Source organism: Suricata suricatta, chromosome 5 (assembly GCF_006229205.1).
Source record: "Suricata suricatta isolate VVHF042 chromosome 5, meerkat_22Aug2017_6uvM2_HiC, whole genome shotgun sequence".
Lineage (NCBI taxonomy): Eukaryota > Metazoa > Chordata > Mammalia > Carnivora > Herpestidae > Suricata > Suricata suricatta.
In genome coordinates this window covers 103323484-103350333 of record NC_043704.1, presented here as the reverse complement: position 1 = coordinate 103350333, position 26850 = coordinate 103323484, and the positions used below count along the sequence as shown (strand labels likewise).

At 40.8% G+C, this 26850-nt stretch overlaps 1 protein-coding gene and 1 long non-coding RNA gene across 3 annotated transcripts in view; one reads left to right on the top strand and one right to left on the bottom strand.

The window, feature by feature from the left end:
- The window catches only part of LOC115292071 (schwannomin-interacting protein 1), a 727630-nt gene that overhangs the window by 562112 nt on the left and 138668 nt on the right, over positions 1-26850 (top strand). The window lies entirely within an intron of this gene.
- LOC115292072 overlaps positions 16150-26850 on the bottom strand; it is a 30561-nt gene continuing 19860 nt past the window's right edge. The window contains exons 2-4 of the long non-coding RNA XR_003908788.1: positions 24082-24138; positions 22952-23009; positions 16150-16452 (exon numbers count right to left, since the gene is read on the bottom strand). This is a non-coding gene — a long non-coding RNA (uncharacterized LOC115292072). The remainder of the gene's footprint in view (positions 16453-22951; positions 23010-24081; positions 24139-26850) is intronic.

Sequence of the window (26850 nt, the reverse complement as noted above, 5' to 3'; positions counted from 1 at the left end):
TGTTAAATTTCTCCTGTTCCATATATAAGTGAAAACATATGTTGTCTATCCTTCTCTGCCTGACTTATTTCACTTAGCCTAACACCCTCGGTTCCATCCACATTGCTACAAATGCCCAGATTTCATTCTTTCTCATTACCATGTAATACTCCATTGTATATATGAACAACATCTTCTTGATCCATTCGTCAGTTGATGGACATTTAGGCTCTTTCCATGATTTGGCTATTGTTGAAAGTCTACTATGAACATTGGGGTACATGTACCCCTATGCCTCAGCACTTCTGTATTCCTTGGGCAGATTCCTAGCAGTGCTATTGCTAGGTCATAAGGGAGTTCTATTGTTAATTTTTTGAGGAGTCTCCACACTGTTTTCCAGAGGGGCTGCAACCAGTATACATTCCCACCAACAGTGTAGGAGGGTGCCCGTTTCTCCACATCCTTACCAGCATCTATAGTCTCCTGATTTGTTCATTTGAGCCACTCTGATCCGCATGAGATGTTATCTTAGTGTGGTTTTTATTTGTATTTCTCTGATAATGAGTGATGCTGAGCATCATTTCATCTGAAAAGACCTCCATTTAAAAGTATTTGGATCCTGTCTCAAGGCCAAAAGAATCAATGGCACAAGTACAGATAGGGCTTAATAGGAATATAATTTTAACAAGATAATATCTTTAAAAATTAATTTTTTGCTTTTCTTTTCCCAGCTTCCTTTTATGTAACCACATCATTTCAAAGAGGGTAAAATGATTAGATTGAGAATAAAAGAGACGAATAGTACATGCTCAGCTTTGCGACTCTGAAGCAGACTTTTGAAAATCAAAGGGATAACTTGAGGGAACCTCAGCTTTAGGATCTCTGAATTTTAGGTTTCCTATCTGTCAAATTAGGAAAATATCTACCTCACAAGGTTGTTGGCTCAGATAGATAAAATAATGAATGTAAAATGCTAAACCCAAGCCTGATACATAGTGTTTATTAAACTTTGGCTATAATTCATAAATAGACATGACATGACAATGACAGTTTATTCATTGAAGGCAGAACATAAGCCTTTTAAACTGCAAACTAATAGATTCTGGGATTGAGTATTTCATCAGTAAAGCTGGGAGCACCAAACCATTAATGATAGGGAATGTGACCATGGTCTACAAACATAAGAAAAACAAATCCCATGATTTTCCATTTTGCTTTGAATCTAATTAAAGCTTACTATTAGATCAAGAATTTTTTTTTAGATCAAAGAATTCAATCTCAGATTCTGATCTTCAGTTTGTCATGATCATTAGTGATTATTAATTCAATGTCCAAGATAGTTTCACTCTTTGAAGGCAGGCAACTCAACTGGCTCTCTATGCTTCTTGACCTGGGCACTTTCCTCTGTGGTGCTGCTGCTTCTCCTCCATCTTCTCCTTCTCCTTCCCCTCCTCCTTCACCATTACCTCGCCTCATAAGACAGGGTTTTGGGGGAGGAGGGTGCATGCACAAGGGAATGAATATTCTTACATCCCTCTTCTCCCACACCTTTCATCTTCTGCCAGTGATTCTCATGACTGACTCCAATTGGAAGCCAGAGAACAAGAGAGTCTGGGTATAGTCTTCAAAGATTAGCCTTCTCAGGTGCAGAGTAGATTAGAGAGGAACAGATAATGGATCAAAGTTCGGATAAAATGGTGGTAAATGTCATGTAGTCACCTGTGGTAAACATTTTTGCCATCAAAAGAAATTAGCTATTCTTAGATTGACAAAAGTGTAGAAATGAAGAAAGGATTAATGGTTGTCATAGGTGGCGTTGGGAGGGAAGGAAGTGTGCATATAAAAGGGAAACAGAGGAATCCTTATGGTGATGGAAATGTTCTGTATATTAACTGTATTGATATAAATTTCTTAGATGTAATGTTGTTCTATAGTTTTTCAAGATATTTCCACTGGGGAAAATTGAGTAAGATTGCTCATATTATTCTTACAACAGCATGTGAATTATAATTATCTAATATAAAATGTTTACTTAAGAAAGAAAAAACAGGTTAGATTAAGATCAGATACTGGATATTTCAAAAGAAGTGTAATCCTTTGCTTCCCAAAGAAAGACTGTCTTCCATTTGGTTACTACTACACAAGAATCTCGGATTCTTACTCAGTAAGAATCACTGAAAATATTGGTTTGGTTTTTGCTAAAATGTTCTCATTCTTTGACTTGACTACATCCTCAAAATTTGTGTTAGATTGCAAAATCCCAAGTATACGCATGAATAGCTTTGGTCTGTTAAGACCCTGACAGAATGAAGGCAGGGAGAGCTGAGGAACAGGTGTCTGTCAGACATAATAAAAGGAATAGAGTAGGGGAAGTGACAGTTTATTTAAATATACATTTATTCTACATTATATTTTAAGAAAGATTTTAATGGATTCCAAACATAGTACAATAGGATTTTTTAACGTTTATTTATTTATTTATTTTTAACATTTATTTATATATTTATTTATTTTTGTTTATTTTTGAGAGACAAAGAGAGAGACAGTGAGATCAGGGGAGGGTCAGAGAGAGAGAAAGATACAGAATCCAAAGCAGGCTCCAGGCTCTGAGCTAGCTGTCACCACAGAGCCCGACGCGGGGCTCGAACTCACAAACCGTGAGATCATGATCTGAGCTGAAGTCAGCCACTTAACTGACTGCGCCACCCAGGCGTCACTGGATTTTTTTTTTAATATGTGAAAAAAATCTGGGTGAAGAGAAAGCGACAGTAGTAACCATGAAACACAGAAGTAGGATTAGTACATGGTGTGAAGCATGTTCAGTATAAGAAGTCGACCACTCAGGAGGCCTTTAGCCCTACCTTTATCTAAAAGCCACAGCAAAAGCAAAATGTGATCTTTCACATGCTTATAAGATAAAACTTGACTGGAAAAAATTTCTCTGCTGTGTCATCATAGATGACACATCACAATGTATTCAACAACATTCTTAGGGTTAATAAAACAACTAATTTTATAGTTTAGCAAAAACAATTCTATCAGCAAACTAAATAATGCAGTTTAGCTGTGCAGCTTTCTAGTTTGGATCTGGAGGGCATTTTGAAGTATATTCAGAATGGAAGAATTATATTCGTGAGAAAATTTTTTTAAATGTTTTTCAAACAAGTTTTAGGTAAGTATTAGTGTGGTGGCAAACTGAAATCCCTACTGCTGGGACAGGGAAGGTAAAAAGACAAGAAAAGTGGGATGTCTGTTAAAAGCAACACACTGCAAGTAAAATGAAAAAATATCATTTTATAAATGGGCTCCGGTTGGGGGCTACGCTGAGGTGTGGTAGGATTTCTGCAGGTCGAGCCTACTGCTCATTATGAGCTTATCATTTCCATAACCAAAATCAGGGCCAGATGTTACCAGATGTCTCATTTTTCCTTTGCATTAGTCAGAGTTCTGTTACAGAAGACAGAAACTACTCTAGCTATTTTAAGCACGGAGGGCAAAGGGCTGCAAGCAGGGAATTAGGTGCTTACTGTGTGCTGAGGCTGGGCTTCCAGGACTGACTGCCAAAGGAACAATGAACTCAACCCCCACCCCCGCAGGGATTTTTTTTTTTTTAAACATCACCAGAGCTTTATTGCAGGCCAAGGGCCTATCACAAATGCCCCCACAAAGGCAGAGCCCAGGTGCACAGGGCCACCCGTCAGGGCCAATGCCTTGACCCCCACCAGAGGGGAAATCTCAACAGCGCCAGGATTTGCCCATTTCAACAATTTCAAGGCTGGCTGACACCAGAACAGGAAACTGTAGAAGGACAGAAGTTTGTGACTTCGGGGGCCTGGGGTCCTGGTGTGATCACAGAACAGGTAAGGGGACCACAAGGGGGAGGCGATGGGCGGGGCCCTCAGGGCCTCCAGCCCCGCCGGAAGGACTTTCCAGTCACCATGCTGGTCAGAGAGGGTCCCCTGCACGTTAACTCTAGGAACCATGTAGAGATTAGGAAGCTAAGGATGCTGTTACGGTTCACTCTGGAGCCGTGCGTCACCTGTTAGGTCCACAGCGGCAACAAAAGGAACAACTGCTAGAGAGGTGCAACTGACCTCACTTGTTGATCCCCACAAAGCTGGGGACAAGAATGCTACTACAGAAAAATCCCAAAGTGTCCTTGATCGGTCTGCCACCAGGAGCAGCTAGGATCTCTGCCTTTTAAATCTCACTTGAGTGCATCTGCCTGCTCCAACTGAAGCTAAGTCACTTCCAGACGACCTGCTTACCACGGGCATTTTTAGCTACCCTGCCCCTGGGGGCATGAAGGAAGGTGAGGAGGCGTATGGAATGTATGCAGAGCAATAATCCATTTTAGCACCATATTGTGTTTTTTACTAGAAATCATGAGCTTGTAAATGCTGGTAATTAAATCATTGTTTTTAAATTAATGGGCAGGCCGGTAATGTGGAAGCTGATAAAATACATCTGTAAACAGATTCAGCTTCATAGCAAGGAACTGGAGGGTAGGTTTTGGTCCACGCCTGTACATGAAAGAAGAGTAGTTCAAGCTCTGCCCCGTCCCACCAGCCAATAGATGAGTAACAGTTACATAGTGCAGTGCTATAGTCAAAACACTTAAAATGTAGCTATTACTACAAAGGTAGGAAGTGCTTGATGAAATAATATCCCAACAATACACCTGCATACAGTAAAAGTTTATTTTTCTCCACTCACTTGCACTGTCAACTCTTCAGATGTAATGTTCAATAACATTGTGAAAGAAATCAGATTTCACTGTGTCTGAAATTGAATATTCTAGAAGCACTCTTTGTTTCAGGTGGTCTACCAGGTGATCAACCAAAAGAAAGCTAGAACCAAGTGTTTGAAGCACATGAACTCATGCAAGAACCTATCCAGTCTACACTGCAGGGGGTGGTTAATCAGGCTGGTTAGTCTATTGACTGAGGAATGGGCTTACCATTCAAAGCAGAGCGTTCATAATCAGCCTAGGAACAAATATAACTTCCCATAACAAATTTTATAGCCAAGCCAGTATATTTCCTGTATTAGATCTATTTTATGAGATTGTGGGAATCTCAGACTTTGTGGTTAATGGCCATATTTGTTGCTAATATTTGAATATCTTAGAGAATGTCTTCCTTTTCTCAGTAAACATTTAAAAAGAGGGGTAACAATTTATTCTAAAACACTGTAGGCAAATATTTAAATTGAAATAAGACCTTTGTTCCTCTAGCTTATCTTTCAACAATGTTCCTTTTTCATTGTGCTCCTGTTTTCACCGGCAAGTAAATATTCTCTAACCTTCTCTTTCTTGTCCTACGGAGAAAAGTCATGTTCAGCCCTTCTCAAAGTACTTGGGTCACCAAGACACTGCCTTCTCAAGACAGGTCCTCAAATCCACAGTGATCTCTAATTTCATTTACATTTAGCCAAGGTCAGAGTGGAGGTTTAGGCTTTAATTATTATTTCTACAACTGTTTGATATATACACATGAGATACACATTTATAATATATACTTGTGTGTGTGTGTGTGTGTGTGTGGAGAGAAACATGTGGGTGTGGATGCACACACACATGGACCTTTCCATGCATATCATTTTTCAAGCGCTTTCACGTGTTATCTTATTCAATTGCCACATCATATGAGGAAAGTAGGTTACCTATTATTATCTCCAAAGAGGCTTAAAGAGGTTTAGTAGTTTCATTAAGAGAACCCATCAGACCAGACTTGGGTCCTCTGAGTCCAGTTCTCTTTTCCTTAAACTATATGCCTTCATATAAAAATAAAAATATATAACTGAAGAGCTTTAGAGCTCACACCCCTACTCCTGGAAAGTGGGGAGCACAAAGAGTAGGGGAGGTGATTTCTCTCAAGAGCATCTCTTACTCTTCCAGTTCTAGCAGTTAGAGTCTGCTGTTGCTCATGACCACAGCCTGTGTGTGTCCAGTGCTCCAGGAACTGGTAAATATTTTGCAGCCTCTTGTCTGAGTTCTTGACCTTAGTTCATCCAGAATTTAGGTTCTAATTTGGTTTTCTTCAGTCCTCTTTGAGATTGAAGAAGTACCCCTTAGCCTTAATGTTTTTCTTTTCTTAAAATACTTTTATATGTTAAGTGTAATTAATTTAGAAAAAATTACTTCTGGGGTGTCTGGGTGGCTCAGCTGGTTAAGCATCTGACTTCAGCTCAGGTCATGATCTCACAGTTCATGGGTTCGAGTCCCACATTGGGCTCTGCTAACAGCTCAGAGCCTGATGCCTGCTTCAGATTCTGGGTCTCCCTCTCTCTCTCTGCCCCTCCCATGCTCACACTCTGTCTCTCTCTCTCAAGAATAAATAAACATTAAAGAATGTGAAAAAAATCACTTCATAAGGATAAGAAGATAAAAATCAGCAGTAATCTCACCAACCAAATACTTCTATCACTAAAGTTTTCATATGTATCTTTTCTTAGTTCAGGCTGCCATAATAAAATACCATAGACAGGGTGGCTTAAACAATATGTGTTTATTTCTCACAGTTCTAGAAAAAGAGACTTAGATGTCCAGATCAGTTCCTGCAGATTCAGGAAAAAGTAAGAGCCCTCTTTCCAGTTTGCAAACTCCCTTCCTTCTCAGTGTGTCCTCACATGGTGGAGAAAGACAGGGCTCTTGTTTCTTTTTCTTCTTATAAGAGAATTAATTCCATCATGTGGGCTCTACCCTCAATTACTTCCCATAGGCCCCACCTCCAAATATCATCACACTGGGGTTTAGGGCTTCAACATATGAATTGGGGTGGGAGGAGGAAACATAGTCCTTTCATAGCACTTTCTTTCCTCATAAATATAACAGTTTTAAAATTAGATTCAATTGCTTATTCCCTTTTGTGACATTTTTTTCCTTTAGAAATAAAAATATGTCACAAGCATATTTCCACGTCATTAAATAGTCTTCTATAAGAACATGTTCAATGACTATTCCACTGCATGGTGTCAGGTGTTTATGTCATATACTGGTGGAGTTTTTATTTCTATTCTTTATCATTCTAGATATGCTTATTTCATTTCCTGTCTCTGAGAAATACAAACTTCCTGTACCTCTAGGAAGAGAAAGGATGTGATGAACACAGCATTGTCTCTGCTACGGGTACTCCAGATAGTAATGACAACTCCAACCAGATCAATTTTTTTAAGTGTTTATGGCCACAAATTTTCATTCCACTTTATTTTTATAGACAGGTACTAAAAGGTAAATAATTAAATACTCTTAAGCACACAAAAAAAGATATTTTATTAGCATGAAATTCTGTAAATGAATGAAAATAAGAATTCAAGAGGGAACCAGAAAGATATAAAATTTGCACCTCTTACCTGCTGGCTGATGATGGGTATCATGTTGCTGTAACATTTACATTCCGCTGGATTTATTATAACGAGTTGGGTAACCAGATCACTTTAAAAAGCCAATATTTACAAAAGCCAATATTTACAACAGACTGTAAATTATATCTTGTGCTACTGTTCAGGCTTCTGGTGAAATTTGTTTATATTACAACATAAAACTGAAAGAAGATGCATAGTTTTCCAAAATCCCTTCAGGAGACCATGAACAAAAATGTTGAAGCCCAGTGCCCTACACTGTCTTTAGGAAAATGCCCACCTGATTGGATTTCATTTAAAAGCTAATAAGAAAGAAAGAAAAAGAAATTATTAGCAAGAAGGTTTCCACTGGACTGGATTTGCAGCTGCGATGGGCCACAAACCACACTCATTTATAACCAACTTCCTAGGGAGTCCAGGAATAGAAAATTCCAGGTACAGAAATATATTTCTTGGTAGAGTTCACATGTCAAGGTAACAAACCAGACCCACTGCCAGCCACGCACACCCTGCTTAGCTTTGTGGTCAAGCTTCCTTAGGATTTAAGTCTTCCGCCTTGAAGTCAGTGAATTCTTATCACCTTGCTCATCATCTGGTCATATTGAACCACTCTGCCTGCTAAATAAACATCCTACCCCTTTCCAGAACAATCTAAAAAAGCCTGTCGTTTTGACTATGGAAGACAGCAGCTTTAGACAGGGGTCTAGCTCTCCTTCCTAAAAAGGCCCATTGACCTTTATTGCAAGTGAAATAGCTTATGGGAACAGTAAATGGCTAACCTTACTGTACCATAAAACAGAGCTCCCAACAGCCTCTCCTCTCTCCGCGCTGGCGAGAGGCCCGTAATAGCATTCCTCATAAAAGTCTCCGTGCCTTTTCCCAGGTGCAAACCTTTACAGAAGTACAACTAGGGAGTTTCCAAAATTGCTTGAAGAGAAGACTAAGAATAATGCCAACTATTTAGCAGATGTTTCTTGACCAGAATTTGGGATCACTTTATTTTTTGCATATGCTCTTTTGGTGTTAAGTGACAACTGTCTGTATCCTAGAGACATAGGAGGGAAAGCTTACATTAAAGGCCATTGAGAATGCCATCTGATTTGGAGAATTCCACTTTCTGAACCAATAAAGTTAAAAGCCATAAAAAAGAAACTAGCACCAGGTTTCAAAAAATAAATGAATAAAGGATTCTATAATACTCCTCGAGAACCAGCCATTTGCAAGGTGCAGTGCTATAGGAACCAAGAGGAAAAATGTGATAAGCTTATAAGTCAAGAACTCAGAAAGCCTTTTCCTGATCAATACCCAGTCACCCCCCTCACATTCCCTATTTTGTGTTCATCATGGAATTTATCACTACCGGACACTTTCTCCTCTATTTCTTTATTGGTCTGTCTCCCATAAGAATGTAGGTTCCAAGAGTATTGAGACTTGGCCCATTTTGTCCAGGCTGTATCTCCAGGATTCTGAACAGAGCCCAGCATGACTTTCAACAATCTTGTCAAAATTCCCACCCTCAAAAGGAACATGGACTCAAAAGAGGGAAAAATAAAACCCCAAATATTAATAATATCCATTATCTGTGCAGTAAAAAAAAGTTCAAATAAAGTAATAGGGGCTTGAAGAATTGGAGGATCTTATGGAAAGAATCAAGTTTTCCAGAAGAGATCATTAGATTGGACCTCAATTTCCTGGCTCCTGTGGGCCTGGGGGGCAGGGCATACCACAGAGTACATATAGGGAATATTGGTTTCATGCCTGTCACTTTATGTGAAATGAAGTGTTGCTACCAAAGCCTTCAAGATAATCAACAAATCAATTGGCCTTTGTTCAGGACATTTCCTGTACCTTTGCATCATGTACTGCTCAGTCTTTCCTCCAAATGGGTGTCCATACTATTCCTTGTTCTGTCCTCTCAGCCTAGGTCACCCCTGTGGCATCACCAAATTTAAAAATCCAGTCTTTAAAAAGAAGTCAGTCTATAATCTAAGAGTAATTTAAGGAGGCCTTCACCTAGTGGTAACTTCCAAGGGCATGCTTAAAATTTGTCATCTACATGATCTCAGATATTGCTGTGATTGTCTTGCTGGTGCCACAGGGACAAGACTGTACACCTGTGAGTCAGGGGGCAGGGGCACTTGCTAGAACGGAATGGATCTTCAGTCTAGAAGTTACCAATCCTGGACAGGAAATGAGAACTCTGGAAGTGGGCCCTACATTTATCTTCCACCTCTCTCTGGGAAGGTAGTCAGTATTATCCAAACTCCAAGAGGAAATGATTCCCTTTACCTCTAGAAGCAAATGAAGATTGAGGCAGGTTACCAGCCCTACAGGGGACCCTAAGGCCAGTCTGGGATGTGTGGTACTCCTTCTCTTCCATTCACTGCCTCCTCTCCTCCTGTCTTCTTAGTTTGACCCCGACATCAGCCATCTTGTGAGATAAAGGGGAGAATCTGTGTCACATTGGTTGGAATGACAAAAGGGGAAAGAGTCCCTGGCATCCTCAGTGAGGCCAGCCCGGGACTGGCTGCAGTGCTCACCGGCAGAGGATAGCTGGGCTGAGAAGCCTTTTCTGAAGTCATTTGTGGTAGTGACCACAGGATACGGAGAATAAGGAGGCCCTGCCTGCCTTCAGTATACTTGACATGGCCTCTGAGAGCACCTGGAAACCTGAAGAAAAAGCTGAGGGACAGTTAGAAAGAGAATTATCCCTAGCAGTCAGAACAGGGAGTGTTTGAACTACCAAGGTTAGTCATTAAAAATTAACTTGTTCCAGGGGCACCTGGGTAGCTCAGTCAGTTAAACATCTGACTTTGGCTCGGGTCATGATCTCCCCGTCCATGGGTTCGAGACTTGCATTGGGCTCTATGCTGACAGCTCAGAGCCTGGAGCCTTCTTCGGATTCTGTCTTCCTCTCTCTCTCTCTGGCCTCCCCTGCTCATGCTCTCTCTCTTTCTCTCTTGAAGCAATAAACATAAAAAAATTGGGGGGGGGCAGGTGCCTGGGTGGTTCAGTCAGTTAAGGGTTCTACTTCAGCTCAAGTCATGACCTCACAGTTTATGGGTTCAAGACCTACATCAGGATCTCTACTGTCAGCACAGAGCATGCTTCGGGTCCTCTGTCTCCCTCTCTTTCTACTCCTCCTGTGCTCTCTCTCTCTCTATCTCTCTCTCTCTCTCTCTCAAAAATAAATAAACATTAAAATTTTTTAAATTAACTTGTTCCAGATAAATTCTTAGTCAAATTGAAATTTTATACATAAATTATTTTTATAGTGGTAAGGAGCTATCCGTTTATTCTAATTTTTTCTAAGACAACAACTTGATTAATGGTGAAGTACAGAAAGGTTTCCCAGTAAAGTGTAGAAAAGATAATATTATTAACACACTTAACTAATATTGTTTCAGTACTACCTAATTAGATAAGAGAAAAAAATGCATAAAACATTGAAAAGGATGAGCCAAAATGATAACTATTTATAAATGATATAATCAACATTACTAAAAGAGAGCCACATGGAAAACTATTGGAAGTAAGATATCACAGTAGGAAAACTAGTTGCTATATGCAGTAACTAATAACCCAATAACTTTACTATATAAGAACCACAAGGTAGAAAATGTACTGAAAAAATTCCCATTTAAAACAGTACTTGGGGGGCACCTGGGTAACTCAGTCAGTTAAGGGTCAGATTCTTGATTTCGGCTCAAGTCATCATCTCCTGGTTGTGAGACTGAGCTCACATCATGCTCCCTGCTGAGCATGGAGCCTGCATTAGATTCTCTCTTTCTTTCTCTGCCCCTCTCCCTCTCTCGCTACAAAAATAATAATAATAAAAAATAAAACAGTACTTGGAGTGATAAAATACCTTAGGATAAAAATAACAGTAAATATGCAGGATGTACGGGACTGAATCAAGAGAGAATAAAATGGCTTTTGCTACATTTAAATTAAAAGTTAAATATTATAAAGCTGTCAATCTTTTTAAAATTAAATTACTTAGTGAATGTAATGTTAGTAAAAATGTCAACAAGATTTTTCTGGTTGCTGTTGGAATCACATGTAGCAAATAAAGATCTTCAGTACACAATTATTATAGTTGCAATAGCCTAGAACCAATCTGAATGTACATCAAGAGGAGAAGGGTTAAATTAAGGCACATTCCCAAAGAATACCATTATGATATCATCCTATTTAAAAAGACAAGGGGGTAAGGCCCCTGGGTGGCTCACTCAGTTAAGTGTCCGACTGCAGCTCAGGTCATGATCTCACAGTTTGTGAGTTTGAGCCCCACAACATGCTCTGTGCTGACAGTTCAGAGCCTGGAGCCTGCTTCGGATTCTGTGTCTCTGTCTTTCCCCAATTCGTACTCTATACCTCTCTCTCTCTCTGTCTCTCTCAAAAATAAATAAACATTAAAAAAAATTTTTTTAAATAAGGGAGATCTGCAGGCCTGGATATAGAATAATCTTTCAGATAAATGTAAAGACCAAGTTGCAGAAACACACACAAATAACATAGCTATGTGTATGTTTATATGTATGTATACACACATATGTAGGTATATACACACAGAGACATATTATGATTTCCCTTGCGTGCAAGCAGCCGTGCATGTGCGCACACACACTTCAAAGAGCATCCAGAAAACTTTGCCACTGGAGATGTGGAATGGAAATAAGGTGAAAAAAGACTTACCTTTTACTGTATATCCCTTTTATGCCATTTGGTGTTTTTATTACATATATGTCTTAACTTTCCAAGAGAAAAAAAATAACATTTTTAAGCAAAAAGGGACGAAGAACATAGACCTAAAAAAGAGCTCTTGTTCAGTTTCTATGAATATGTAAGTGAGCATTCCCATCCACCTAGCTGGTCAGCTTCTACTCACAGCATAGAGAAATTGCTGCCCAAGCACGTAAGTAAGCCTATACGGGGATAGAGAGGCGTGGCATAGGGGCAAGGGGGCGGCAACTAAAACATTATCTTTCTCTATAGGACCTACTATTCAGAATGTGAGTAAATATTTATGATAACAAAAATTAAAAACAAATATCCATTGGCGGGGAGAAAATTTTGCAGATGTTAAAAGGAAGGTAATAAACGTATACATAATATAAAAGATGTTCATGTTATAATGTTGTAAGTGAAAAATGAAATTCTAGAACAATGTATGATGTATGTAGCAGTAGTAATTTTTTGTATGCATGTGTGGAAGGAAACACATCACACCATAAATAACAGATGCCTGGGTAAGACAGTATTTTATTCACTTCCAAGCCAAACCTGTTTCTTCCCATCTCCTTCCACGCTGCCTGGTGAGGGAGTAGCAGTTTCTGCTCTGGGCCTTGAATCAGCGGGTTCACTGAGGTAACCTTGGCTCCAACCTGGCCTTGAGCAACTCCTCACTGGGGTGCAGAACTCACTTACAGCCACATTATTCCTCATTCCCATTCTGCAGCTCCTCGTGTCTATTGACCTCTGGGGAACCAGGCATAAGAGACAAATGACAGGATTAATGTGTTTCTGTGGCTCCACCATAACCCCTAAGAGACATTTCCGGGCACTTTCAGAGGGGATTTCCCCCTTTCACTTTTTCTACTTTTAACATCAGCATCTATGCATTTTTTTAAGTTGTGACACTATATAATCATCATAAATGTACAAAGAAACTATGACATACCTAAAAATAAATTTAACCTCAAATATAAACATAAAAACATAAAAAAGCATATAAAATGCTATTTACTGACACCTGTCTTCATAATGTACAGAGGATTTGTGACCACAAAAGGATTAATGACCATTGTACTAAACCCAATGTTTAGTTTATTTTGTTTGGTTGGTTTTTCTTATACTTTTAAATTTCCAAAATGGATAATATACTGTTGCATCATATTTATTTAAAGAATATCAAATAAATTAGATCAATTTACATCTTTAACAGATAAATTTTAGTTTACACTATTAGTGTTTGATCAGGAAAAAGAACAATTCTTTCCTATAAACATTTTATTAAGCTTATTAAAATCTTAATGTATGTATTCATTCATTTGGAATCACATGGTTTTCTTCCCCTTTCCTCTCCTCCTCCCATGAGAGAAAACCTCTGAAATAATTTTAGGAAAGAAAATATGATGTTGGGTCAAAGGCTATACAAATATTAATGCCTCCTGATGCCAGTTTTCAGTCTGTTTTTATAGCTCCACTTCTTGGAGTTTGCAATACCTTATAAGGTATAAATGCATTAATTTAATACAACTCTCAACAGCTGTGAGAATTTTATATAATTTTTTAATTGCTAGTTAATTTACACCAAGGCTTTCTCCTTTACTCACTGAATGAGCTTAGCTTCTGAGATGTATCTGCTTATTTACTGATCAACATTTTCCGATATAGAGCCCCTTGCTGGAAGCCTTCCCACATAAAGAAAAATTTGGTGAGACACCTTCTCTCAACGTCACTATAACATAATGCTTTAGCCCAACCAGGTCCATAAATCACAAAATATCAGGTGAAAATGGACCTTGTAAGATAGTGCTTTGATGCACAGTGAATTCAAGGGCAAATGGTCGTGTAAGATGTGCGCTGTGTGATGCACGCGGGCCCCGCCCCCAGTTACAGTGAATCATTCAGCTCAGAAGGCCCTCTTGACACTCACTAATTGAGGCCTGTCGCATCATTTAGAGAACCAGAGCAGGATGGATAAGCTAAGAGCAATAAGAATGCCAAGATCAAAGTTTTTGTGGCAATGATTACCTTTGTATTAATTTTTTAAAAATAAAAAATATTTAAAATAATTTGAGAGAAAATCATATTCATTCAACATTATTATACAACTACTTTCAGTTTGCATATTGTTTGCCATTTCTTAGAGATATTTAGTCAGTGGCAATCTGAAATATTTTGCATTCTGCTCCTTTCAGTTAGCTTTGTAGCATAAGCACATTTCCATATTTGTGTGAAGCTTTCATAAGTATTATTTTTAATGGCTGCACATGGCCATTATCAATTTTATGAATCTGTCTATCCTCAGTGCCTCTCATAATGTTCAGTAAGTCTTATTGAGAGCCTAGCATGACCCTAGAATTGTAAGTGCTGGTGCCAGAATACCACAGTTCAGATGCAAGATTCTTAACTTCTGTGCCTTAGTTTTCTAGTCAGTAAAATGGGGATGATGACAATTCCTACCCCAGAGCTTTGTCATTATCAAATGAGTTAATCTATATAAAATTATTAGATCAGTGCTTGGTCCGTGAGGAACCATCAGTAAGCATGAGCTATCGTTACTAGTATATAAATGACTTTCAAGCCTTTAAGTAATTTCTTATTTTTAATTTCTTGTAATGTTTATTCATTTTTGAAAGACAGAAATGGAGTTGGGGGGGAGGGAGAGGTAGAGAGAGAGAGAAGGAGACACGGAATCCATAGCAGGCTCCAGGCTCTGAGCTGCCAGCACATAGTCCAACCCAGGGCTCGAACTCACAGACCATGAGATCATGACCTGAGCTGAAGTTGGATGCTTAACAGACTGTGCCACCCAGGTGCCCCAGTAATTTCTTATGTTTACTATTACAGATAGCAGTGTAATAAACATCTCTGTTTATATAATGTTTTGTTTCTGCTTAATTACTCCCTTAGATTAAGTTCCTAATCCTAAGAATCAGAGTTTATCACAATGACTACCATTTAAAGAAATTCTTTTAAATATTAACCTCTACCCTTGAAAATTTGATGATATGGAAAATAAATACTAGTTCAAATAAAAGAGGTAATAAAGCAAAGAGATTGTGGATTTATTTACAATAACAATAGTTTAGTAAAAACCCATTTTATTCATAAAACTGTGTAAACATTGTAAAAAGCCCTGGGTTCCATCCAATTGATTTGATCAACAAACATTTCCTAGTCTACTATATGCATGTTCCATGCTAAGTGTTAGGCAGAGTATGGAAGAATATGAATGGTCTTTGTCCTTAAAGAATCAAAATCTGGGGCACCTGGGTGGCTCAGTCAGTTGAACATCTGACTTCAGCTCAGGTCAGGGTCTGGTGGTTTGTGGGTTCGAGCCACACTTTGGACTCTGTGTTGATAGCTCAGAGCCTGGAGCCTGCTTCAGGTTCTGTGTCTCCCTCTCTCTCTGCCCCTTCCCCATTTGCACTCTGTTCACTGTCTCTCAAAAATAAATAAACGTTCAAAACATTTTTTTAAAAAGAATCAAAATCCATGCAAAAAGGCAAGATATGAGAACAGTACCAGACTATATAATCAGGTGCCAAATTGAATTTTTATAAGACCCCAAATACAATAAAACCTTGGTTTGCGAGCATAATTCATTCCAGAAACATGCTTGTAATCCAAAGCACTTGTATATCAAAATGAATTTCAGGAACACTGGCTCAGTTGTGACATGTGACGTTCAGCGTCATGTACTACTCGTATTGCAAGACATCGCTCATTTATCAAGCTAAAACTTACTAGAAAGTGTCCTTCTCTTGCAGAACCCTCGCAGAACAAGTTACTTGCAATCCAAGGTTTTACTGTATATGGCAAAGACACCAAGTATTAGGTAGAGGAGCCAGGCAATAAAGAGACAATATCCACGTGGCAGTGAAGAAAAAGTATATAAATACCCAAGCGATCACCAAATTAGGTTCCACTTTTTTTCTTAGAGTCTAACAGTTTATAACTACTTCTAATCCACCCCAAACCAATAGGACAGGCTTGCATTTGAATATCATCAGCAGAAAATGTTTGGTGTTGCTAAAACACCTTCTCATCCCTGACATCTGAAAGATAAAGCAGCCCTCAAACTTCAGCTGGGCTTCAGCCCCAGGAGCCCAAGAAGGGTGGTCAGGAGCAGACATGGCTTTGGTTGAGAACTGTGTGTGTTTATCTGTTTCAGAAGGGCCTCTGCCAGCTGAAATAACAAAATCATCTCCACTTCACTCCTTGTCAGGGTGCACTGCTAATGTGCCTTAATCAAAATCTCATGCCTCGAGGTTTACCACTCTGGAGTCTTCTCTCTTTTGTCTCAAAGTCAGGAGGAAGGGGGTCAAGCTGTTCTTCCCTTTGAGATGAGCAGGATCATTGGCTTCCAGGAAACTAAACCTGAAATAGAAGCAGAAGCCAGTTCATCTAATTGAGAAAGACTTCCCACTCACCTTAAGCCTTTTCTGCAGGGAGACAAGCCCCAGACAGAGAGGGCTTTCTGGTCTTTGAAAATGGCCTACAAAACACCATTCTTGTGCCTTATCCAAGCTGCCTACTGGGTACAGATCCCCCGAGAACTAAAGGCTCCAGATTTCCCTAGAAGGCTTAAGCCTCTGCAATCATCAAGAGAAAGAGCTGCTTTGCCCAAACAAGCCCTAAAGCAGACAAGTGAAACAATCTTCCTTATATGGTGAAAAGTGCCCTGTCCCTTTAAGGCCAGGAGACTTGGCTGCAGACAGTCCCTGGGAAGTTTGCCGGCAGCCCCATCCTTGTGTCAGATCCTTGCAGCTCTGCAGGTGAGTCTCCAAACCTTCTTTCCCCAATTTGCTCTCTACAATCACTCTTGTGACACGGTGGGTTCGGAAAGCTGTTACAGAGGGCTAGAGAATTTCAGGGCCAAAAGGGGAGGTGTTTGGAGAAGTTTGAGTTGAAGAAAAAAACAAGGTTACTAGGGAAATGTGCAGTAATGCAGCCATGCAGGATGCTTCTAACTTCCAGCGGAGAAGAGGCATCAAGGTTACAGAGGGTCCTGAGGCATTCCAGAACAGGGCAGGAGAAACAAATTCAGCAGAGGAGGAGGGACAGATTCTATGTAAAAGCCTGCAGGGGTCAGTTTAGACTCCTGACTGTAGAACCTGGTGAACTGCAAGTTTAAACCAAGTATAGCTGGGAGGAAATAATGCCTCTGCAAGTGCTAAAGGTTTTGCAGGAGCCGGAGATACAGGGCTGACTGCAGATGAGAAAGTAAACCCGAATGTTTGCAATGTCTACTAGTACGGAAGGCTGCAGCCTTACAGCTTCCTTCGTGCAGCCTGGCTGTTTAGCAGGTAGGGGTTGGCTGCTCAGAGCGCTGAGTGGGGATGGGGTGCGGGAGCATGCCTGGCGTACTGCAGCAGAAGACGAAATAAATGAATAAGACGATGATTGTGGAAACGCATCTCTGGTACCACCTGCAGAGAAGAGAGATTTTCTAAGCTTGCAAATTCTGTGTCATTCGCAAGCAAGGGGCTGGAAGAAGTCTCATTTAAGCTGATTACTGCTCTGTCATTTACTAATTCAGCTTCCTGATTTATTTTTCCCCCTGGCCTGGAGCCTCCTAAGACATTAATTTGAAATTAACCAATAGAACTTTTTAACAGCTAAGGATGTGCTAGAAGTGTGTCTGTGAACCGCTGAGATGTATACAGTTGGGGTTGGGATTTTATGATTAGGATAAAAGGAAGTGGGCATGGCATAAGAGGAGAAACACTTGATGGTCATTTTACAATGTTTCCAAAACCCTTTAACTGAGCCCATTCATCAGCTACAACCAAAAAAGAAGTCCACCCAGGTATTTACAAAGGGAGATGCCACATTACAGAGCTTGGGGTTGCCTTCCCTCCTGGTTGAGTCTGGGTCCATTCATCACTCAGAGGCCAGTGATTTCTTTACAGTTGTTGTGTGGGGGAGTGAACACAGAGGCTAGATTAACATTCCTTACATACTCCATGCCTTTAAAAAATATTCATTCATCTGAGTATTCACTGAAGAATTCTTATTATTAACTAGCAAGTGGTCTGTCGCTTGGTTTCTAAAGACAGAATATTCATGAAACAAAGATTTTGCTTTATCAACAGGGATTCTTGAGTGCAAGAGTTTCTCTTTTCTCAGGATAGATGAGCAAAGTGGTGATTATAGCTTGCTGAATAGAAAGATCTGCTGATTCTAAATATCACAAGACTCTACTTGGGCCTTACTCCTTCAGAAACGCTGATGTCCTGAGCAAAAAGTTAACTTACGCATTCACAATTTGGAAGAGAGCAGAGTGCGTGGGTCTAACTTTGCTTCGTTTTGTATCAAGCTAAATCCAGAAAGCAGTGTCAGATATACTGCTTTCAAAAATGAATGCTGCCAAGAAAAACAAAATCCCATCCCCAAAGCTGGAAAATCTCTAAAAGTAACATACTGTGATCTTTCATAAATTAAATCCAGGCATTTAAAAGCAAAGAAGATGTGGCTTCCTGAACATTCCACACAGTGACCCTCAGTCTCTTACTGACTACACAACTTGGGGCAAGCTATTTATTTTATCTGTGTCTCAGTTTCCTCACCGTTAAAATTGTACCTTATTGGGAAGGACTTTCAATGAAGTGGAAAAAAATCAGTTGGACCTGAACTTAGAAGATGTCTGGGTTAAATGTTCAGTGCCTTCATTTATTCCATAACCTTGGGCAAGTTACACTGCCAGTCTGAGCCATGGTTTCCTTATTTGTGAAGAGAGTAAATAATTAACAATGGCAAAAGAACTAGAGGAACCTGAACCCAGAAGAGCCTCCATAAATGTGATTTTTCATTTCTTTCTTTTCCTTCAATTTAGGAGCCTATATTGTTCCTTGGGGGAGGAAATGTGTTTTGAGAACAGAAACTGACTCCGTAGCACAACTTTAGAACCTTAGTTACTTCACCCCTCCTTGTCTCACCCTTCTTCAAAAAAAAAGATGCCCATCTTCTTAAGAAACCCAGTCCTAGTTATTAACCAGACTCCCTGGAAGTTCTTAAAGCAAACCCACTTTAGTGTTCAGAGACATGAAGAACAGTTGGGAGTTTTTCTTTGGTATAAAAATATTCTGTGTGCTTGAAGAACAACGGTAAGCCACCTTAGCATCTCAGCAGAGGTGGTCTATCCAAAATTAGGTTTAAAAGCGTATTTGAAGAAAACTTTTTGGTTATTATGAGGCACGTGTTCCAAGCGTTTCAGTAATAACCGATTGCTATCTTTTTGGTAAAATCTCCTAACATTCACACCGCTGTCATTATGAACATGGTTAGTGTTAATTTTAGAGTTTACATCATTCACTTCAAGCCAAGAACAAGTTTGCCTTATTTGCAAGAGGGCTGTGTATAACATACTTTTAAAATGAAAACATTCCCTCCACCAGTTTGGAAAGGTGGTGATAAATTTCAGCAGCATAAACATCCCACTGGAAAGTACAAATCACAGCACATACGTGAGCTGGGATTGAGAACTGTCCTTTCTAACTAAATTAAGGGAAGGTCGCCCTTGTAGCCGATCTTCTAGTTGTAGATTAACACCACCTCTGCCAGGACACCAATGTTTAGAATCCACACTTGGCCACTCAAAGTGGCCGTGGGACTCTGAGCGAGTCCCTTGCTGTGTCTGAGCCTCTGTTCTGTATTCTGTATTATAGAGGTGACGATGATCCCTACATCCATGGTTGTCAGAAAGGCAGGAAAACAGGCAGTGGAGGAGCTCAATAATTATGTTGGATCCGCATGTCTGAGAGCCTCTAATAAGATCCTTGTACTTTAATCAGATACTGGCCTAACGTCTTGTCTATACCCTTTAGAACATTCTGCAAGTGACTATGTGTCTAAGGATGTGTAAATTAAATTTTTAATGAGAATTTAAGTTTCTAATTAGGTGGAACCAAAGAGAAGTAGGTGCTAAGGCAATCATAGATCTGGCTGCAGGGGTTAACTTTGGAAACAGACTTAAAAGCTGCTGGGTCACACAGGACTTCTGATTGATTATGTTCTTTTAAAATATTTTTAATTTTTCACTGCATGGGAAGTACTCCTGTGTGGCAGGAAAGAGGTAGAATGGGGGAAAGCAGGTGGTCAAGGTTGAAGGGGGAGAGCAGAGAAATCCCGGTAGAGGATTGCATCTCCTGACATACCTCTTCCCACCCCCACGATCCACCCTGAGCTGTCACATGCAATTTGTTATGAAATGGCCAAGCTGGAGAAGCTCAAGGAAGTGTCTAGACCAGCTGCTTAGCCGGGTCAAAGTTTCATTTGAAATAACCAAAGACAAATGGCCACCTACCTCTGCTCAAAGAAAGAGCCTTCAGTTCAATCTGCCTGCACTGGGGCTGCATTTGGGAAGTTTTCCCGTCACCTAATTTTGTCCTACTAGCCCATGTTCTCTGTGTGTGCTCCGGGATGTTCTGCATGTTACAGCAAACTGCTATCCTGCCCGGGGAGGGTTGCCACTGGGGTGAGGAGCGCTGATAGGGCCACAGCCTCTGTGAGGGGCAGCTCTCCTTGTTTCCTCTCTGATTCCTCACCAGGTGAGCAGACACTCTTCTCCCCTGACTTCATCCCTCTATTTTCCCTCCCCGTCCCTCTCTCTAGCACAGTGATTCCCAAACTGGAGACAGCTTGCATCAGAATTCCCTGCAGGGTTTGTTCACACACAGAAGGCTGGGACCCATCCCAAGAGCTTCTTAGGTCCACGCTGGACCTTGAATACCTGCAATCGCACAGCCTGGGAACCACTTTGAGAACCACTCCGCTAGTCCAATACTAAATCTCACTCCAGTGTGTCTGCACCCCCTCCCACCTTCCAAAAGTATAGCTGCTCAATTTCGGGGAGTGAAATAAAGCCTTCTAACCACAGTTAAATATTACAACTTATTGAATTCTAATTGTAACAAGCACTGTGCTAAGTTCCTTACATACGTTATTATAATTTCCCCCAACAAACCTACAAGTTGGGTATCATGAAACAAACAAAAAGAGGCTAAAAAACCAAGTTCTCGTAAGTGACAAAGAACAGATATGGTATTTAAACTCAGATGTATCTGGAAAAATCAGCTCTTTCCACTATTCCAAGGCTGGTACTAGGTGTTTAACTTGTATGCCAACTCTGAATCATTGGTAGCAGCTGCCTGGAGCACTGAGTTGAGGGGGTCCCAGGGGGAACGGGTGCTCAGCAGGAGTGAGTTCTAGAATTGGTGAGCCATACATGCCAGCAGTGCAGGAGTGGAGAGCGCCACCGTGGGTGCCGTGTATTTGCCATCTTGACGCTATACTTCATTCACGGACCAGTTTGGTCAGTACTAGAATTAGATGAGAGATGAGCATTCAAATGTGTTCCATAGGGTACAATAAAACTTATTTCCTTTTCCCTCCTCGTCTCTGAAGGTGAATCTGAGTTTTTGAGCCTAGATTTGAGAAGGTATGATAACCTGTAATGTGAAATGCAACTGGTATATGGCTAGTGGTAATCACATGGGCATTTAGCCTTAAAGGGGTAGGGACAAGGGAATTACGTTGATTACAGTCTGTGTGTTATTTGTCTTTTTTCTGATAGCAAAATTTTATTTTATTTTATTATTTTTTTATTTTATGGTTTATTGTCAAGTTGGTTTCCATGTAACTCCCAGTGCTCATCCAGACAAGTGCCCTCCTCCATGCCCCTCATCCCCCCTTCCTCTCCCCCTCCCCCATCAGCCCTCAGTTTGTTCCCAGTATTGGAGTCTCTCATGGTTTACCTCCCTCCCTCTCCCCAGTTATTGTGTCATTTGTCTTTTTATGTGACCTAATTAATGGACAGCCTTACTCTGAATAATCCACTGTGACTTCATAAGGAGATAATGGCATTTCTAGTTTCGTCTTTCCCTCCATCATTAATATTCAGTGTGGGATTTGTTATAGTTAGTATCTCAGTGCCTTACTGAAAAATAATTTCATAAGGATTTTCTGCTTCTTCCCAACATTTTTATGTATGTGATTAAGTGACATATAACTTTATGGCATCTCTTTAATTCAGTCAAAAGATATTTATACAAATTCATGCCTGGATGCTGGGATGTAGCAGCAAACAAAACAGACTGCTCTCATAGAACTTACATTCTAGAAGGAGGGACAGACAATAAACAAGCAAACAAATAAGGAAGAAAATCATGTATAGTGACATGTGCAAAGTGAGAGATTAACTCTGTGTATGTGTGTATTGCTCTTTTAGATGGGGTGGTCAGGGGATGCCGTTCTGAGGAGGTGAGATTTAGGCTAAGACTTGAGTATGGAAAAGGAACTAAACATGGTTAGTCTGGGGGGAGAGCAGTCCAGGCAGAGAGAGTCTGTGCAAAGATCCTGAGGTTGAAGACAAGCAGGGGCCAGGTCAAGTAGGCTAACAGGGGTTTTCAGCTGGGGGTGATGGGGAGGAAACACCTTCCTGGGGGGTGTTTGAAGATATGCACGTGGGGATTTGGATGCAAATGCTGGAGGTGAGGAGACAGAGAACTGATTGACCCTTAATGGGCGGGGACCAGGGATGCTAAACATCTTGCACTGCTTGGGATGGATTGACAAGAGACTCGGTCTGCTCATATCCTGCTGACACATTGTTCCTGTTGAGAAATCCCCAAAGCCTCTAAGACCCAGATAATTTTGAATTGTATCCTAACTACCTTGGGAGGCCATTGGAGAGTTGTAAGCTTTACAAAATGATCTTTAAAAGATCACTTTGGCTACCAAGTGAAGAGTGAATCCTGTAGGGACAAAAGTAAGAGCAAGGATGGTCAGTAGGCATCTCTTTCCAGAGTCCAGAGCAGAGGTGGTGGTGGCCTAGGCAGGGGCAGAATTGTAGGGGGTTTGGGGAAGTATTTTTTACCTTCAAGAAGCTGCTGGAGAACTGTAAGATGCGTTTGCTCTGACACACCTATGTCATCCTTTTCGAGAGAGAGAGAGAGAGAGAGAGAGAGAGAGAGAGAGAGATTTTTCAGTTTCAGAATCAGCCGGTTTCCTCTCTACTCAGTTAAGAGAATCTTTGCAGCACCAAATGACAGACAGAAGACCTTGTTCTTTCAAATGCAAGTCCTTATCCTCTTGCTCTTTAACCTTGCAGATCCGTGTGCATTTCAATTTGTTCATAGCTCAGAAAGGTAATCTATTTGATTGGGGCTTTTAAAAAGAGATAAAATTACATGCGCTTCTTGAATAACAATATATGATTTCTTTCTCTGAAGGGTCAATAGGAATTAGCCTACCTATATCATTTTACAAAACCAGTGCCTAATCGCATGAATAACAGGGACCAAGTCTACATTTATTCTGCTGAAAGGGAAACATTAAGTGAACATCAAAATCTCTTGAAAAGATTACAGGCATTTCAGTACTAATTTTACTTGAGCAGTAAAGCCTAGCAAATAGTTTTCAGGTGCATCAGCTCCTCCCCCACAACGGCAATTCAGCTTCAGAAATTTTAGAGAATCCCCCTCACTGCTGCGTTCTTTTCTCCTCATAGTCATCTCTTCTCATGCCACCCCCACTGCAAGTGGCCTCCATAATGCCTCATCTTCTGGAGATGAACCCACCTCCCAAATACTTGGGGGGAGGATCATCCTGGCTTCCAGGCTGACCTGAAGGGGCTGCCTGGAGAAGAGAGAGGAGGTGGCTGGCTTGAGGCCATACCACACTAGTGAATGGTTTCACTGAGTGTGGAAGTCAGGAGGTGGGTCTTGCACTAGAGTCTCCTGTTCTGAGAACAGAGGAGGGTAGTCACCAAAGGTCCCCAGGTGAATGGGTGTGAGAGGGTGGAACAATACCCCACAGCCTCCAGTTAGTGCTGATGAAGTCAAGTACCCTACCCCCAGCACATCCTGCCTTCCAGTTTTTAGATGAAACTGAAAAGAAACAGAAACCAGCTAGGACCCCCACCCCTCAGATTAAATCTTTAAACCCATCACCCAACCACCAGAAGCCAAGCTCCCAGGAACTAAAATATCAAGTGGTCTCACTTACCTGTAAAAGCCAAGGAAGAGGAAGTTCTGCCTTCATCTCTGGGCACATCCCCACTGCCTACCGCAAAAGGCATGTATTAGGAAGGAAAGGGCAAATGGTTTCCATTAACAAGTTCTGTCCTGGCTACCAACTATCCACGCAAATATGGACAGGGTCACTTTCTTAAACTTCAGAAATAGGGTTGATCAAAAGTTCTTTCAGTCTCTGATGTGCCCTGAGACTATACTTCATAATTCAGCTCAAGATCTTCACTCTCCCCGAAGACATTTTGCAAACAAAACCATCCACTTCCTAGTGTCCTATTTCTCTCTCTTATTCTGAATTAATAACTTTCTTCATGCTGTCCGCATTAGCTCCTGAAACACTCCCGTCACACACCTAGCACACTATTGCTTTTCTTTCTTGCTTTGAAGACCTCTGTCCTTCTATTAGCTCTTTTTTCTTTAAAATTTTTTAATATTTATTTATTTATTTTGAGAGAGAAAAACAGAGAGAGAGAGAGAGAGAGAGAGAACAATGTGGAGGTGCAGAGGGAAAGAGAGAGAATCTGAAGCATGTTTCTTGCTGTCAGTGTAGAGCCCAAAAAGGGGCTTGACATGGGGCTCCCTCTCACAAACCATGAGATCACGGCCTGAGCCAAAATCAAGCGTCTGACACTTAACCCACTGAACCACCAGGTGCCTCTGTCTCTGCTAGCTCTCCTGCTCCTCTGAAGGGAAGAACCAAAGCCTGAGTTTTGTTTTTCTGTAGAATCTTCTGTGCTTAGCACTCTACCTGTCACTTACTAGATGTTCAATAACTGTTTGTTGTTGAATGAATAGAAAGAGAGGTTATAAAAATAGAGAAGAGTGAGCCCAAACCAATTCAAAGCTCAAGAGCCAGCTTTTGCTAAGCGCCATATATTCTGCACATAACATCCTGGACTTCTTGGAATTAAAAGAGAGAGATAAAGAGAGAGTTTCAGATATTATGGAAATAATTTTCAGATATCACAGCTTCTAATACCCTATGTCTCCACTGAGCTATACCAGTTTCACAGGATTTTAGAAATACTCAAGTTTTACCTAGTCTTAAAGGAATGTCTTATAAAGAGCTAGTGTAAAATTGCTGAGTAGGTGGGTAGAAGGGGTCAATTATATGGCAATGGATAGTAACTAGACTTGCTGGTGGTCACTATGTAGCACATACAGATGTCTAATTATAATGTTGCATACCTGAAATATATATAATGTTCTATATAATTCTACCCCAATTTAAAAAATGCTGAGCAGAAATTTCCAGCTTTCTCTCTATATAACTTCATGCCTCTTTAAGCTGTTTCCAGAAAGTTTAAAACTTCTGCATCTTATCTTTATATGCTTTGATCCTTCCACTTATTTACTTACCGTTTATTCATTTTGAGAGAGAGAAAGCACAAGCAGGGGAGGGACAGAGAGAGGAGACAGAGAATCCCAAGCAGGCTCCAAGTTGTCAACAGAGAGCCCAACATGGGGCTCGAACCCACAAACGGTGAGATCATGACCTGAGCCAAAACCAAGAGTTGGACCCTTAACTGACTGAGCTACCCAGGTGCCTTTGATCCCTCCACTTATTTAAAATTTGTAAACTCTATAGCCTCAGAATTACTAAGGAACCTAGGGAGGGCCAGGTGGGCTGGAGCCCCTCGCTTGTCTAGCCAAATCAATAATACAGTTCAGCCTTGCTGGGTTGGTGCTGAGAAGGGAGGGAGCAGAGACTCACAGCACAGGTGGCCTGAAATAGGACAAAGCCAGTCCAGGAGTTTGGATTTGAGAGAATTCAGATAGGGCACATGGTCAAAACTTCTGAGTAGTGGCCAAATGTTTGATGAGTTCAGCCTAACCAGAGGGGACCTTGCATGAGGGATTCCAGCCTCAAGGAAGGGTGAAAAGGAAAAGGGAAACAAAGTTAAGTGTGCCTCTTCTTGAACCCGGCACTGTGGAGAGGGGGCTACCACCGGATCTTCCACAGGGCTGGGGCAAGAACACACTGCCCCAAAAAGCGTGGAATCGATGGTGCTGTCCCCAGAGGATACTGAAGTCCAAGATCTTGTCCACAAGACCAAAAGTAACAAACACCCCACTTCTTCGTGGCCATATGACATGCATGTTTCATCCATCCATTTTTCTAAGCCCTGTTTCCAACTTGAGCAACAAGTGTCGCGAACTCAACTGTTTGTAATTTTTCTGTTCACTGTGTAAAGAAGCAAGTCCCTTCGGTCCTTATTAGTGCTCTCCTGCAAGGTAGGGAAGAGGACTGTAGGTTTAATGACAACACAGAACCTTATTCAAACCAATAGAGGCAGAGTTTCGGGAAGCTCCACGAGGTCTTATCTAAGGGACACACCAGGAACAGACCCTGTGAAACAGGGAACACTGGTGATCACACGTCCGATTAGAGGTGTCATAGCAGGAGCATACATTTGCTTATGACTCTGGGCTGCTGTCTAGGAAGGCCCCACAGGCCACTTGGCCAACAAAACGGATGACAAGGCAGCAAAACCATGGAGTAACATAGCCAAACTCTCAACAATACCTTGTAGTTAAAGTATAAGGAAAGGACAAGGAATTAAGCTACATTTTAGGATGGTGTTGTGAAATGGGAGAGAGAGGCAGAGAGAAAAATGTGACCAATGTAGGATACTCAAAGGGCTTCAGGGATGCCAGAATGATCTGACTTAAAATGGAGAGATGGGGTTCATTTTATCACTGTTCTTTAAACTGTGTGTATATGTGTTTGTATCCTGCTTTG